At 40.2% G+C, this 14,958-nt stretch overlaps 1 pseudogene; it reads right to left on the bottom strand.

Annotated features, from left to right (window-relative positions):
* Window positions 1-1,509: 1,509 nt before the first annotated feature.
* On the bottom strand, window positions 1,510-1,609 carry LOC116750076 (annotated as a pseudogene).
* Window positions 1,610-14,958: the final 13,349 nt, after the last annotated feature.

Genomic DNA, 14,958 nt, shown 5'->3' on the forward strand with positions numbered 1-14,958 from the left:
ACACCAGAAAGTTCTCTTTTGCTCCTTTGCAGTCAATCAACTACCCCACTTGGCTCCAGGTGACCACTTCTATTTGTTTCTAGAGATTTGTTCCAGAATTTCATATAAATGGAAACTTGTGATGTGGTAGGTTGAATGGTAGTCCCAAAGATGTGTCCTAATCCTTGGAACCTGTAAATGTTACCTTATTTGGAAAAAGTGTCTCTGCACATGGGATTAAGTTAATGATTTTGAGATGAGGAAATATTTCTGGATTATCTGGGTGGGTCCTAAGTGCCATCACAAATGTTTTTATAAGAGAGAAGTAGAGGGAGATTGAATACCACACACACACTGGGGGAAATCAGTGTGAAGACAGAGGCAAAGATTAGAGTGATGTGGCCATAAGCCAAGGAATACTGGCAACCACCAGAAGCTGGAAGAGGCAAGGAATGGAATCTCTCCCAGAGCCTCCGAAGGGAGTGCAGCCATGCTGACATCTCGATTTCAGTCTTCTGGCATTCAGAACTCTGAGAGAATAAATTTCTGTTGTTTTAAGCCACCAAGGTTGTGGTAATTTTTCACAGCAGCTTTAGGAAATTAATGCATGTAGTATGCAATTTTTTGTGTCTGATTTCTTTTGTTCAGCTTGATTTTAATATTCCTCCATGATATTTGTGTTCATAGTTCATTTTTCTTATTTCTAGTAGTATTTCACTGTATGGATATTCCACAATTTGTTTATTCATTTTGCCTATTGATGAATATTTGAATTGTTTCTAGATTCAGAGTATTATGAATAAAGCTGTTATGAACAAGTTTCTGTGTGTGTGTGTGTATGTGTGTATACATGTATTTTATTTCTCTTGGGTAAATATCAAGGGGTGGAATTGTTGGGTTATACTATAAGTATATGTTTAACTTAATAGGAAACTATCAAGTTCTTTCCCAAAGTGGTTGTACTATTTTGGATTCCCATGAACAATGTACAAGAGTTCCAGTTACTTCACGTTCCCACCAACACTTGAGTTTGTCAGTCTTTTATTTATTATATATGTATATGTAATAAATAAAAATATATAATTCAACTTTAATTAAAAAGTTATGATCTATATATTATATATAATCTATAATAAATATACATATTTATGCTAGAGTTAGTTATAGGTTATATTTAATAAATATATATGTACTATATATAATAAATATACTGGATATATGTAGTACACACATAAATTCCAAAAAACACTTACTTGTTAAAAAAATGCTTCTTTTTATCCAAAAAAAAAAAAGTTTAAAAGTTCATGATAAGTGATGTACAAAGGTGATACTTTAATATTACCGGAAGATTGAAAATACTAGTAGTTTTAACTATAGAAATATCTAAATATGAATGATAGTTAGTGTAAAGTGTAGATATTTAGTGAAGTGTAAAGTTGTAGACTTGAAATCTTTCATTTTTATTTTCTTAAATTTTGTGTTAAAAACCAACATAATTCTTCAAATGTTATTTCACAAATGTTATGGTCAAAAAATATGGAACGCTTCCCAAATTTGCATGCCATCCTTTCATAGGGGCTGTGCTAATCTCTGTATCATTCCAATTTTAGTACATCAGTCTTTTAAATTTTAGTTATTTAAATGAATGTATAGAGGTACTTCACTGTGGTTTCAATTTGCATCTCCCTAAATAAGCATTTTTTGGTGTACTTATTGGTCATTTGTATATTTTTCTGAAATGCGTGTGCAAATCTTTTGCCCATTGTGTGTGTAGGAGGTGTTGTTTAATTTCTTAGTGAAGAGTTCTTACTGAACTTTACAAGTCCTTTGTTGAATATAAATATTGCAAATATTTTCTCCCAGTCTATGGCTTTCCTTTTCATTTCTTTGACAGTGAATTTCAAAGAGTGGAAGTCTTTTATTTTGATAAAGTTCAGATTTCCAGTTTTTTCCCTGTATAGTTAGTGTTTTTTGCGTCCCACCTAAGAAATCTTTGCCTACCAAGGTCAGAAAGATATTCTCCTGTTTTCTTCCAGAAGTTTTATAGTTTTAACTTTTATGTTTAGGTCTGTGATACATCTTGAGTTATTTTTTGTGTGATGTGAGGTAACAGCTAAGATTAACTTTTTTTCTTACAGATATTCAGATTTTTCAGCACCATTTGTTGAAAAGACTAGTTTATCCCTGTTGAATTGCTTTGGCCCTTTTGTTGAAAATCAGCTTGTAGGTTGTTTACCCATTCATCCATGGACGGATCATGTGTTTTTGAAGCTACTTGATGATATTACTTTTTAGATTTCTTTTCCCAAATGGTTTGTGGTTCAAATCTGCATTTTTACCGAGCACCTTTGGTGATTCTTGTACTGGCTAAAGTATGAGACCCTTGGGTCATAGGGCATTGGTTCCTAATCAGGAATAGAAATGATAATCACCCAATGCCAGGGCTCCACCTTCAAAGGGCCTGATTTAGCAGGTCTAGAGTAAGCCCCCAGAAGAAAACTTCCCCGACTAAGAGCTATTGATTCTTTGCTTAAGAACGATGGATACATCCTCTCCTTTTCATTCATGTGTTCCTTAGACACATAACGACTGGCTCTTCTGCTGGGCTCTGAGGTGCCTCAGTGAACAAGGTTTGTTTGAACAAGCAAACAGGCCAGTGCAGCCCCTTGTGTGCAGATGGGTCCGACAGAGCCTTGTGGGAAGAGTGGGTGAATCTGGTGGTCCTGGGTGCCACTGTGGATGCTGCAGTTTGGGGATACAGGGAGCCTCTCTTTGTCCTGCAAAGACCCCCACGAGGCCTAGCTATACCCCCGTGCTGGTTAGAGTCTGAGCGTGAATTCCTTCTTGAGGTTAAGACTGCATGTCACGTTCCCTACACTTGTGAACTTTCTGGCTTTGTCTTGGGATGGCTATGTCACGCTGTCTCCAAGTGCTCTGTCCCTAGTGGAAAGTTTTGGTCTCTGGAGGTGCTGAGAGAAGGCAGCTCTGTTGGGTCTGGTGGATTCTGTGACTGCTGAGCTGTCCACATAACTTGGTCTCGGTCCACCCTGCCCTGTTTGTTTGCTGTCTGGGTCGCTTCTTCTAGTAGGGTTGACTGTCCCTCTTGCCCAATTTCACACCAGACCTGAAGCCATTTGGCCTTTCTTCCCCCCCTCCTCCACCTGATCAGTGCTTCTGGGCACGTTGTCCAGCCTGATTGCTCAAAATGTGCAAACCCAGCTCAATAGACAGGGCATCCAGGCCCTGGAGGCATTAACCAAGCTCAGCTTTACATGGTTTTCTTTCTGGTCTGGGCTAGAGCCCTGCAGTTCTGTAAGGAGAGGGGAGCCTGTTTGCTGTTCCATAGAATGGTCCAGAAACTCCAGCAACTGGCTGTTGCCCTGGAAGTGGAGGTAGCCTGGGCGCTGGGGCACAGATGCTTTAGCTCTGAAATTGGTCAGAAGCAGTGGTTCTCAGCCCTGGTTGTACACGAGTATCACCTGGAGAACTTTGAAAGCTCCTGAAGCCCAGGCTCTATCCCAGAGCAATTCAGCCAGGATCTCTGGAGGTGGGATCGGGGGTTACAGTATCTGTAAAGTTCCCCAGGTGATTCCAACACACTGCTAAGTGTGAGAGCAGCTGCTGTATCTAAAATGATAACACTATTGAGACGAGGTGAGGCAGAGTTGGGGGGTCTGGAGCCAGCCTTAGTCGACATGCCTCCCTGGATGAAATATGACACAGTCTATTTTGTTTTGATTAAAATTATAGGGGTATCACCCCACTTTCTTTTTTTTTTTTGCAGTACGCGGGCCCCTCACTGTTGTGGCCTCTCCCGCTGCGGAGCACAGGCTCCGGACGCGCAGGCTCAGCGGCCATGGCTCACGGGCCCAGCCGCTCCGCGGCATGCGGGACCCTCCCGGACCGGGGCACGAACCCTTGTCCCCTGCATCGGCAGGCGGACTCCCAACCACTGCGCCACCAGGGAAGCCCCCCCACTTTCTTTTATAAAAAAGTATTTTATTTATTTTTGGCTGTGTTGGGTCTTAGTTGCGACGTGTGGGATCTTTCGTTGTGGCTCGAGGGCTTCTCTCTAGTTGTGGTGTGTGGGCTCCAGGGCGTGTGGGCTCTGTAGTTGTGGTGCACCGGCCTAGTTGCCCCGCGGCATGTGGGATCTTAGTTCCCTGACCAGGGATCGAACCCGTGTCCCCTGCATTGGAAGGCGGATTCTTTACCACTGGACCACCAGGGAAGTCCCTCACCCCATTTTCTTTAAATTTCTATTTCAGCTGTAACTGATGCTCTTCCAGTGTCCACCCTAAGATCACCTTTTGGGTGCAAAACATACTCCCTCAGGCTGGGGAACAGGCTGCAAAGGGCATAGGCTTTGTTTGGCTCTGTGTTTTCAGTCCTTTGCATGCTGCCATCATACCGCAGATTGGTGATTAGTGGCAGAGCAGGGCAGTGACTCAGGAGAGCTGGTTGGTCTAGGGGCTTTAGGCTTATTCTTTAGGCTTCTCCTGTCTCACCTCACGACTCAGCCCTGATTCTCATCTTGGGCTTGTTATCCCCACAAACCCCCAATCCAAGCATCCTGCTTTCCTACTATGATGGCTTCTCCTTCCGGCCACCTTTGGCCCCCATCCTGCTACATCCTCAGTGGGATCTCGCCTTTCTTCTAGTCTTCACCCTCTCCTTCTCTCTTACTCAACCTATCATTTCAGTAACTCTTTTGCCAGCCCCCTACACTCCTGCACCCATCCTGTATTTTATAGAGAAAATTGAAGCTGTAGATTAAGATTCTGCAACTTCCAAACCCAGCAGTGTCCTCACTCATCCTTCCCCCAACCTTCCTGTTGCCATAGTGGAACCTCCTTCCCCCTCTCTGAGGCCTGTCCTCCAGCTCACCTTGGAGACCCCATGCATCCCCCAACCCCTCTATGTTCTCAGGACCTCCCATTGGTGATCCCTTCTCTCTTTTGTATTTTCAACCACTGGCTTTCACCTCCATCAGTCTACTGAAACAGCTTTGGCTGATGTTACCTTTGAACTCCCATGTAACCAAATCTGTTGGATTTTTTACTCTCTGTTTGACTGACCTCCTGACCTGCCAACAGCAGGAGGCACAGCTGACCACTCCCTTCTTCAGGTCCCCCCCTCCCTGCTCTCTCCTGACTTCCTTCTACCTCTCTGCTCACTCCTCCTCAGTCTTATTTGTAGACTCATTCTTTTCTCACAAGCCATTAAATGTAGACATTCCCCAAGCTGGGTCCTAGGTGCCGTTATCCTTCTGTTCAAAGCCAGTTACAAACTGTCCAAAATTCATTCTTTTGCTTGTGGATGTCCAGCTTTCCTAGTACCATTTGTTGAAGCGACTGTCCTGTTTTCATTGAATGGCCTCCACTGCATGGCACTCTTGTTGAAAATCATTTGACCATATATTCAAGGGCTTATTTCTGGGGTCTCTATTCCATTCCATTAGTCTATATGTCTATCTTTATGACAGTGCCACACCGTTTTGCTTATTATAGCTGTGTCATAGGTTCCTCTTTGTCACTTTAAAAAACATTTAGTTTTTGTTTTTTCACAGATGTATGTGTGTGTCTGTGTGTGAATACAGCTTAAAGAGTCAATTATACTTTAAGGCTTATTACTCTACCTCTCAAATCAGACCCTGCCTCTCTTTGTTTTCTGTTCCCTGGAGGCAACCACTTCAATTCTTTTATCTTTTTCATTTGGAATTCATCTCTATATCCTTAAGTAATATGAACATAGTAATACTTCTTGTTTTTAGGTTCCAGGCATTATCTATTGACTTCTCATTGTGTTGGAAATGAAGATTTAGCTCTCTTTCACCACCATCTCCCAAAATGTGCACACTTTCTGTCCCCATCATACTCCTGGTAGAGTTAAATCATAATTTTGGACAAATCAGTAAAAGCATTACTATGCGAGTGGAAATGTGCTTCACAGCTCAGCCATGTAGAATACTGTCATATATTTTCTTTTCTTACAGAACTTCTTGTTTTCCCTTGACTTAAGAATATTTTTATTTGTTTGCTACATTTTCTATGTATGTATCATTCATTCAACCCTAGAGGGTGCCTGGGAGCTCCCTTAGCAAAACTCTGCTGAACATGAGGAAGCCTGTAATTTGGGGATGGGTCATATATCCCTGAACAGGACACCTTCCTTTGCTAGCAAGAGGCTTGTTCACTGAGAGGCGATTGGAGTTTCCTTCTATATATGAGGTGCTGGGCTAGGGTGACAGGGATGGATGTGACAGTATTTTGCACACCAGGTACTTACACTTGAGTAAGAGAGATGGTATTGAGGCAGTCATTCCAGTTTGAGGCAAACTTTGATGAGAAGAACAAGAGCAACTGCAAATTTGAGAGAGGACAGGTTAGGAACAATTATTTCTAAGTAGAAGATTCAGGGAAGGTTTTAGCAGGGAGGGGGTATTTAAGCTGAATTAAGATTTCAATGGGAAAGGTTAGTGGTGCAGAGAGAATGACATTTAGGTGCAGGGAAAAGGAGAAAGCAAATGTACAGAGATTGGAAAGTGTACTGTGGGTTCAGGGAAAGATGGGAGGCTTGGTGTGGCTATGATGGGGGATGCGTGGGGTTGCATCAGACAAAGGAGAGCTAATTCTGTGTTTGGGCATCTCTGTGCTAGGACTGGGTTCAGTCTTTTATAGGCACCAAACTAGTAGCTCTCAAAATGTTATCACCTGGGAATTTGTTAGAAATGAAAATTCTTGAGCCCCACTCAGACTCATGGAATCAAAAACTCTGGGAGCGGGACCCAGCAATCTGTGTTTTAACAAGCCCTCTAGATGGTTCTGATGCATGCTAATGATTGAGAACCATTACCCCATCCAATTTGATGCTTACAACAACGCCATAACCGGGCACTCATTATCCCCATTGTACAGATGGGGAAGCTGTCTCAGAGTGAGAAGGTAACTTACACAAGGTCCAGAGGGGTGCTGGAGCCGGCTTGCACTGGCTCTTGAGAGCAAATTATAAGCATGTCTTCCCAACTCTAAATTTAGTGATGTCATATTGGTAGTTTGAAACTGGCCATAGTGGAAGTATTAACACCATGGAAACTGGCAAATGCCACAAATCAGGGTGTCAAGCCCACCCCGAGAGCCAGTTGTTAAACATTCACCGGCATAGCACTCTCAGGGCACTCAGTTGGTAAGTGGTTGGTAGGCCTGGATCTTGAACCCTGACAGCCTGGCTCCTAAGTGCATGCTCTTAACCACTAGGTTAAACTTATTCTGAAAGTCTGGAAAGATGGTCTGGGGCCACAATGTGGAAATCTTTTAAGTGCATGGTAAAAATTTGGGCTTTATTCTGTACACACTGGATTTTTCAGAATTTTGAATGGGTAAGTGATAGGATTGTATGTTTAGGCAGGAGAACTAAATTGTTGGCTGTGGCTTTTCACTTTGCAAATATGGTGAAAAGATGGGATTGAGGGGGTGTTGTATGGAAAGTCAAAATACATAGTTACACTCCATAGAGAAGGGCCTCCACAGCCAGGGGGTTGCCCATTCACAGAAGAGGTCATGCAGCACTGCAGAGCAGATGCCTCGTGCCTCACAAAGCCTTCTTGTTCTACAGGAGAAAGGTCCCCTGTCTCTCACTCCAACCGTCTGCCACAGCGTGTACTGGCCTTAATGCAGCCCTGCTGGCCAGAGGTGTCTCAGGAGTCCCTGGAACAGGTCATCATTCACTCTGCAGCCACTGTAGCAGACCAAGTGGCCACTTACCCACATTCACTCCTCCTTCCTCAGGGAACCTCGAGGGTTTTCAGGCCCCCTTCACATCAAGGCAGCCATGTGCCTCTGGGAAGGATGGACAGCCCTTGGATCCCAGAGGGTGAATCCTGATTGGGTTTAAACCAGCAGTTCTCAGGACTGTTAAAAATTGAGGACTCTTAACGAGGTTTTGTTTATGTGTTACATCAATTGATTTTACCAGATTAGAAATTAAAGCTGAGAATTTAAAAATTATTTATTAATTCATTTAAAAAATAACAGTAGAGGACTTCCCTGGTGGCGCAGTGGTTAAGAATCTGCCTGCCAATGCAGGGGACATGGGTTCGAGCCCTGGTCCGGGAAGATCCCACATGCCGCGGAGCAACTAAGCCCGTGTGCCACAACTGTTAAGCCTGTGCTCTAGAGCCGGTGAACCACAACTACTGAGCCCACGTGCCACAACTCCTGAAGCCCATGTGCCTAGAGCCCGTGCTCCGCAACAAGAGAAGCCACCGCAATGAGAAGCCCACACACCGCAACGAAGAGTAGCCCCTGCTTGCCGCAACTGGAGAGAGCCTGCGCGCAGCAACGAAGACCCAACTGAACCAAAAATAAATAAATAAATTGATAAAAACGAACAACAAAGAAATCCACACTCTGTTATTAAAAAAACAACAACAACAGTAGACCCATTACATGTTAACATATTTTTTATGACAAATTAGTATATTTTCTAACACAAAAATATTTCATGGGACTATCTAGTTGTAAAAGAGAGGAGTATTCATGTATTGTATAGTTGAAACTTGCTAAGAGAGTAAATCTTACCACACACACAAAAGATAGCTGTGTGAGTTAATGGATGTGCTAATTAGCTTGGTTGTGATAATCATTTCACGATGTAACACCTGTATCAAAATATCATGTTGTACAACCTAAATGTATACAATTTTTATCTGTCAGTCATACCTCAATAAGGCTGGGGGAGAAAGGAAAGAAAGAAAATAGGAGTATTTGAATAGCTCTTTCATATAATTGGATATTTTTCTTTGATATTACACCAAAACTCAACGAGAGGTAGTTTTGAAAAAGTTAGTTGTAATTTGCTATCTGAAAGGAGGTCAAAGAACTTTTCATACCCTGTCGCAGGAAAATCTATTTGTGTACCTTGTGCTTTGGGTGGATCGTCTACCCATCTGTGATATTTGGAAAATACTGGTTTACTGAGTATGCACATACTCCAAATGTTGACACATTTTGTTATACAGCGTAAAAAATAAAATCATATTTGTTAACATCACCACCAAAAAGCTTTTATTGGGAAGCTGCCAAAGTCATGATGTCAGACACAAGTTTTCCAAAATCTGAATTTTCGTTTGAAAGCTTGAATTTCGTCATTGGCCACAAACACTGTCAGTTGTTTTCCTTGAAATGACAGGCTCACTTTGTTCATTTTTGAGAAAATGTCTGCCAAATAAACACGTTTGAATAACTATAGTTTGGCAATTGTTGTTCCACGTAAAAATAATATTCTCTGAAAAAAGTGGCTACAACTTTTAGTTTACAACTCAATTGTACAAATGCTTTTTCTCTAGACAACCATTTTCATACATCAGACATGCCGTTTGCTTTTATGCTTTATGCATAATTTTCATTTCATCACAGGATATTAAAATATCATGTTAAAAAAGACGTGTTTAGGTGTTGAGATTTAATAAAATTAATAATTCTTACTGCTTCATCAAGGACATCCTAAAGTGAAACTGGCTTTTCTTTTAACTGGGAGCGCATGATACCAAAGTATACAATGATACTACTGTTTGCCACTGCTTGGGTGCTAAGACCTCAGCAGTTTAACCCACCACTGCTTTTGCTTTACCAGTGCAAATGTCAACATGGTTGATAACCCTTAAGATAAACCATAAGATTCCAAAAAAGTTCTTCAACACTGAATATTTCAGTACCACTCGTCTGTTGCCGAGCATTCACATAAAAGATCTTCTTTGATGATTAGCTAGTGCTGATCTTGAACAAATACAAACAAAGCAGCTGACACAGGCACCCCTGTGCATTTGTCCATTTATAAGACAAATGTACAATTCTGCCAACGAGAGATCAATTCAGTCTTCATGTTGACAAGTAAATTGTTAATTCAACAAGTTGTCGTATCACTGGGAAATGGCAGTGCTGTGATTTTTTATTTTTATTTTTTTACTGAGTTTTCATTTGGTAGGTATTCAACAGTGTCCACTGGACAAGACTTTTCTTAGTCTTTCAATTAATGCAATTTGATGACTTATTCTGTCAGATGCTTCTGTGGCTTTTTCACTTCTAGTTGGAAGAGCTGTAACAAACCATTTCTGGCTTTTTAAGAGCTCATAACGTCTACGTTTGAAATATTTAATTCCTTTTTCTTTAAACTCTGGTTTTAAAATGATGCCACAACTCAAATGGCCCCATCAGGGCTGGAACGGGGTGAGACAAGTGAGAGCTGAGGGCACAGGGTAAAAGGAGGTGCCCAAACTGCCTCCCTGCCCTTGCAGGAGCCTGAGAGCGAGTGCCTCCTGACATCCTGCATCCTGGGAACCTCACTAGCCTCCCCCTAGAACGGCTCTGGGCACCATAACACCATTCAGAAATGTTCTGTTGCATAAGGCACAATGAGGCAAATAATTAATTTCTATAAAGCTGAGGGAGAGATTGCTTTCATCCTATTTTTGCTTCTTGTTCACGGTTCCTCCCAATTTCTTTGGAGTAGATTCCTCCTATCAGTAGTCAGCCAACTCTCTGACATATCACTTTCATCTTCTTCAGGATCTTTAGATTTAGTGATGGGTTGAGAAGGTGAGTCTTCTAAGCACCCCTTTTAAAGCTAATGATTGACTCTTAAATGTAAGAAAATATATATTATAAATAAATTTATAAATTTCAGAATAAAATATTTTTAAATTCTAAAGTAAGAGTTTGAGATCCAATTTAAAAATTAAGAAAAATTTTTGAACATTTAGCGAATAGTATTTCAAAACGAGCAACAAATTGTACTTCTTACATTTCTGTGTAGGTGCAGAAGGAACTTTGGGATATCAAAATAAAGTTTTGTTGGATGATAATTAGGTCACAAAATATAGCAGGTATAACTAAAAATAGCCAATAAAAGCACAGTAGAAGTACTGAGAACAAACTGAGTTAATCTCTGAAAATACATGTATTGATATTTATGCCCTAAGCTTACTTTTCTTAGAAAATTCTAGAAAACAGAGCAATACACAAGTATACATTTCATGAACTGTCTGACATCATATATCATTATATATCATGTAGCCTCTGGGAAAATCTACTATATACTCAGGAAAGGATGAACATGAACAAGACCTGTGAAGTCTTATATTATTTTGAAAATTGTTTTAATTATTTTGTTTTTTTATAATTTTAATTATTATTATTATGAAAATTGTTTTAATCTTACAGACCCATTTAAAGGGGTCCCACATGCCACAGAGCAACTAAGCCCGTGTGCCACAACTACTGAGCCTGTGCTCTAGAGCCCTTGAGCCACAACTCCTGAGCCCGCGTGCCATAACTACTGAAGCCTGCATGCCACAACTACTGAGCCCACATGCCACAGCTACTGAAGCCCGCACACCTAGACCCCGTGCTCTGCAACAAGAGAAGACGCTGCAATGAGAGGCCTGAGCACCACAACAAAGACCCAATGCAGCCAAAAATAAGAATAAAAATAAAATAATTTTTAAAAAAGGATCACATTTGAAGAACCGCTGGTCTAAGATAATGTTAGTCCCCTTGCCAGTGATTGGTTTAGGCATAGTTATGTGCCATAATTCTGGCCAGTGAAACATGAAGAGAATTCTGCTGGGTGGTTTCTGGGAAGGTTTCCTAGTCCTTAAGAGAGAAATGCAAGAGATAATCTCTTCCTCTACTGGACAGTGTTGGGATTGGATGTAATGCCTGGAACTGTTGCAGACATTTCATGCCTTTGAATTTTGCTGATTCGTATCTTCCTTTCACACTCCATATAGAATATGTCAGAAAATTCCATTAGCTCTACTGTTAAAATATATCCAGCATCTGACCTTCTTCTACCACCTCCACACTCCCCACTCCAGTCCAAGAAAGTCTTTTTTTTTTTTTACCTCCTTCAGGATAAGTCTTTTAAAAAGAAATCCAGATCATGTCACTCTTCTAGTCAAAACCTTTTTTTTTTTTTTTTTTTTGCGGTACGTGGGCCTCTCACTGTTGTGGCCTCTTCCGCTGCAGAGCACAGGCTCTGGACGCGCAGGCTCAGCGGTCATGGCTCACAGGCCTAGCCGCTCCGCGGCATGTGGGATCCTCCCAGACCGGGGCACGAACCCGCGTCCCCTGCATCGGTAGGCGGACTCTCAACCACCGTGCCGCCAGGGAAGCCCTGATCAAAACCTTTTGATGGCTATCCTTCTCTCAGGATAAAGGCCCAAGTCCTTACTATGACCACAAGGATGTACCTGATCTGGCTCTCCAAAAACCCCACCCTGCTGCCCTGTCCCTTCCTTACTCATTCCATCTTCCCTGGTTGCCTTCTGTTCCTCAAACAAGCCAAGCATGCTCTTGTCCCAAGGCCTTTGCCTAGTGCTCTTCTAGATGTCTGCATGGCTTAGTTCTAACTAATGCTCCCTTAGTTCTTTTAGGCATTTGCACAGAGACACCTTCCCATTACCCCCAGCCCCACCTGGGACTTCCTACCCCTTTTATCCTGCTTAATTTTTTTCCGTGGCATTTTCATCTTTGACATATTACGTGGGAATCTGTTTGTTGCCTATTTCCCCCCACCATAATGCAAGTTCCATGAGGCCTTTGCTTTGTTCAGCACTGTAACCTCATCACCTAGAAAAGTACTTGGTACTTAGTAGTGATCGTTAAATAAGATTTCCAGAAAGATAGAAAAAAGTGTATGGAAAAGAGGAAATAGTGACTAAGAATTTCATAGAATTGAAAGAAATAAATTGAATTTTTAAAGTTCATAGAGTATTAAAATGGAGCACATTGACTCAAGACAAACAAATACTCAAGTTAGAGGCACTACAGAGAAGTCTCAGAACACCAAATACAGGAGAAAATTCTGAAAGTTTACTTTCAGAAAAAGCAGAAGAAAAAGCAGATCATGTACAAATATAAGAATTATACTGACGTCAGATTTCTCATCAGGAAGCAATGAGGCATGGGAAAGAAGGACTTGTAAATAACTTACTAAGATTTGTCATTCTCTAAAAATAAAATTTTAAATAAAGGGATAAAAATTGTTTGTGACAATCAAGGACCAATTCTGGGTGATACCAGTGTGGCAGGGTGGGGATGATGTTGAGGAGATGTAGAGACTGGAAAGAGGTGAGTGAGTGCCAAGGGAAAAGAAATTGACAATGAAAAGTAAACATAAGTGTCATACTTAAAAAGTTAGGGGAAACAACTAGAAGAATAAAAATAGAATATACAACTTTCAATCTAGCATAAGAAAATCTGATTCATGCAATGGAAAGTAGGACAAAGAGAGAAAACACATAGAATAAATACAAAATAAGATGGTAAATACAGTAAAACACAAAGTGAGATGGCTGAAATATGTCCCAATATACCAGCAATTAAAATAAATGTGAGTTAAACTCACTGATCAGATTGGATGACAAAATGAAAACAAAACAAGATTAAGCAATATGTTGTCTTCCAGAGACTGTGACAGATAAAGTGTTATTCCTAACCCATTTTTCCTTGTTGCTTTTCTTTATAGAGGTTGAAACATTAAATTGTTACTCTCATAATCTCCACTCCAAGTGAAGTGGCCTTGGGGCCCAGTTCTATGCCATGAGACATAAGTGGAAGTCAGCTCCACCGAATTTTCACAAAAAGCAACAGAAAACCCACATAAACCAATAAAAAAAAATTAAAGTAGTAACCAAACACTTCCCTACATCAAAAAGCCCTAAGATCAGTTAATTATATGAACCATTTAAGGGACAAATAATCCCTATCTTACACAAGTTTTCCAGAAAACAGGAATGAGATGAATAATGATTTCATGAGGTTAGTATAATCTTGATTTCAAAACTGATAAAAGAAAAGAAACTGTGATTAAGAAAAGAAAATTATAAGCCTGTTTAATTTATAAGCATAACTATGAAAATCCTAAGTGAGACATTAATTGAACTAATCTAAATATGTATTTTTAAAAAATCACAATGAAGTAGAATTTATCCCAGGAAAGCAAGAATGGCTCAGCATCAGGGAAAAAAGTCAATGCAATTCACCATGTTAATGAGTAGAGGAGAAAAAACACACCAAAGACAAAGAGACAATCTTATCTGTTTTGTGCAATAGATATATACATGGTTTTTGATAAAGTGCACACCTAATTATGACTTTTACAATTCTTAGAAAATTAAGAATGGACAGAAGCTCCCTTGATAAATGATATCTACCAAAAACATCATACTTAAAGAGAAATTTTAGAGGCATTCCTTTTCATAATAGGAATTAGACAAGGATGCTTGCTATTTGACATAGCAATTGAGGTGCTGTGAGTGCAATAAGACAAGAAAAGAAAATAATAGGGAGAACAATTAGGAGGGAAGAATTAAAACAGTCATCATTTATAAATAAGATGATCAGTTACATAAAAACCCAGCAGAATCAACAAACCTCTGGCACTACTAAGACAGTTGAACAGATCTACCAGATTCAAGATCAACTTGAAAAAAATCAGCAACATTTCTGTGCTCCAGGAAAAACCAACCAGAAAATGGTATAACATTTGCAATAGTAACAAAAATTTTAATGACAAAAAAATGCTTGAGATATTTATAAATACAATTTTAAAATTAAGGTCTTAAATGAATACATGAATGAATGAAGAGATAGACTTATGCTATCCAATCCATAGCCACTAGCTACATGTGAGCACTTAAAATGTGGCTAGTTCCAACTGAAATGTGGCATAAGTGTAAACACTGAATTTCAAAGACTTATTTCAAAGGCTTAGTATAACAAAAGAATGTAAAGGATTTCATTAGCTTCTTTATATTGATCACATGTTAAAATGATGATATTTTGGACATATTGGGTTAAATTAATTTCACCTATTTCTTTTTACTTCTTAAAAAATATTGTTACTAAATTGTTAAAATTACATATGTGGCTCACATTATATTTCTGTTTCACAGTGGTAGATCATGATTATGATGGT

The sequence above is a fragment of the Phocoena sinus genome, chromosome 2 (genome assembly GCF_008692025.1).
Source record: "Phocoena sinus isolate mPhoSin1 chromosome 2, mPhoSin1.pri, whole genome shotgun sequence".
Lineage (NCBI taxonomy): Eukaryota > Metazoa > Chordata > Mammalia > Artiodactyla > Phocoenidae > Phocoena > Phocoena sinus.